Genomic DNA, 2,388 nt, shown 5'->3' with positions numbered 1-2,388 from the left:
TGTTAATAATATTGGTTTATAATAACATTCCAAAATGTATGATAACAAATGTCTTAATAACATATGTTTGAAACACAAGAGACTGAAGAAAATCAGATACATGTTGTGAGCCAGTCTCTTAGAAGAAGTTAGTTTTTAACTGACAAAGAGATTTATTTTTAAAGAAAGCGTCAAAAGAACCAAATAGAATACATTGAATTATTAAAGTTCAAATGGTGCCTCATTTGATAGAAGTGAAAGCTGTAGCCCAGGACTTGGTCTTAGATTGTATGTCTTTCCATGGCTGTAGCCCCTGCTTTAACTGTTTCCATGTAGAAAGATAGAGAGGGTTATAGGGAAAGAGACAGAAAGGGAAGTTCAAATCTTTATAGAGGTAGATGGGCAGGTTAGAGAGAGACAGGGGAGAGAGGAAAAGAAACTGTTTATTTTAGATTGTTCTCATGCTCCATATACATTTAAAGTGGATAATTTCTTGATAACTTTGTGTTATATAAAGTTCCTCTATGGATATTTGTCATTCACCCAATGCCAGGGTGTAGGGAAGAAAGCCTCTACAGGTGACTTAAACCACATTTGTTTTTTTAGAGCACATGGAAAGTAGATGTTGGTTCCAAGTCATCTATCTTTAATGTATAAGTAAGTGCTTTCACTGTAATAGCTTTTGAGTCAAAGGTTAAAGGCATTTCACTCACAGAGATGCATGTAGACACCTTCATTTCTTTCATTGTCTAGGTTTTTTGTTAGCAGAAAAATAAACGGACAAATAAAACTCGAGTGAGGAAAACCTGGAATTCACCACCATTCCTTTGAATAGGAGTATTTTTCTTTAAATATTTTAATGAAAATGATCTTCAGGACATACTTAATTTTATTGTAGAAAAACCCAAATTTGGCCAGCCAGCCGTAAAGATCCTGAAGGAAATGAATAAATACTTGTGTAAATATTGAGAATGCCCAGAAAACACACTTGATCTTAGCCAAAAGGCCGAGAAGCAATCCAGAAAGCAATGGAAACCTTAAAAATTATGATTTTTATATCACTGTCCTTTTCCTGATTGTGGATTAGAGACTTTTACTTGCTACATGAAAAGGATTTGGAGCTGCCATTTCCCCTAAAGCTGCCTTTCACACTTCCTTCTACAGTACCCTCAAGCACTTACTCTCTTTACAGTGAGTTTTTGGAGATCAAGGAAAGACATCCTGGGAAGGAAATTGAGGAATAGTATTTTATATAAGGCAATACTTCATATGTTTTTGATGAAAGCACATTTTGTTTTTCACCTGCAGGCTGCTGAATAGGCATAAAATGTTTTAAAAGGGTAAGAAAAAATGATCATCAATTCCTTATGTTTGGGCATAACTATAATGGTGAGAGTTAAGTAATGAGTGCATAAAACTCCTCAGGATTAATTGTGTTTGCTTAAAGATTCAGTTATCTTGCTAGGCATTGCTGCGGTCTTTGACAACTTTAAAATTTTCTATATGGTGTTGATCTCGGCAAAAACATGGGGTTCGTTCATCCTGCTTGACTAACAGAAATGCTATGTAGGTTCCAAAGAGAGGGAAGCAAATGGAAAAGAGCCCCTCATTTTCTTTCTACCCCTTCTTGCCACCAGGATCTATGCCAGGGGTGGGCAAACTTTTTGACTCGAGGGCCACAATGGGTTCTTAAACTGGACTGGAGGGCCGGAACAAAAGCATGGATGGAGTGGTTGTGTGAACTAATATAAATTCAAAGTAAACATCATTACTTAAAAAGGTACGGTCTTTTTTTTTTTTTAGTTTTATTCATTTCAAACGGGCCGGATCCGGCCCGCGGGCCGTAGTTTGCCCATGGCTGATCTATGCTGTCAGAAAGGAGGTTGGGAGCATTTTCCCTGAATTACTGTAGTTGTGGAATGTTACCTTAAGCCAGTGGTTCTCAACCTTCTGGCCCTTTAAATACAGTTCCTCATGTTGTGACCCAACCATAAAATTATTTTCGTTGCTACTTCATAACTGTAATGTTGCTACTGTTATGAATCGTAATGTAAATCTCTGATATGCAGGATGGTCTTCGGCGACCCCTGTGAAAGGGTCGTTTGACCGCCAAGGGGGTCACGACCCACAGGTTGAAAACTGCTGCCTTAAGCTGTAGCTTCTTGTAGCATTTAGGCAGTCAACAGCCCAGATAGCCTACCAGAACTGTTGGAAGGAATATTTGAGCGGGACACGCTCAAACTCTTACCTGTCTTGAAGTAGTTTAGTCCAAGTTTTGAGTAACTCAGCCACTCGATTATTCACTTGACTCCTCTCCAACCTCTCTCTGTGCCTGACTTTGCATGCTGACTGAATATGGTGTGCGCTGAGGCGCCGTAATGCACAGTGATCTTTGTGCTTCTCTTTAGT

The 2,388-nt window shown here is 38.6% G+C and overlaps 1 non-coding gene across 1 annotated transcript; it reads right to left on the bottom strand.

Annotated features, from left to right (window-relative positions):
• Nucleotides 1-810: 810 nt before the first annotated feature.
• Nucleotides 811-997, bottom strand: LOC118670388. Its single transcript, XR_004972294.1, has one exon. It is a non-coding gene; the product is annotated as a U2 spliceosomal RNA (small nuclear RNA).
• Nucleotides 998-2,388: the final 1,391 nt, after the last annotated feature.

Source organism: Myotis myotis, unplaced genomic scaffold (genome assembly GCF_014108235.1).
Source record: "Myotis myotis isolate mMyoMyo1 unplaced genomic scaffold, mMyoMyo1.p scaffold_m19_p_15, whole genome shotgun sequence".
NCBI classification, from domain to species: Eukaryota; Metazoa; Chordata; class Mammalia; order Chiroptera; family Vespertilionidae; genus Myotis; species Myotis myotis.
This window is presented reverse-complemented; position numbering and strand designations above follow the sequence as displayed.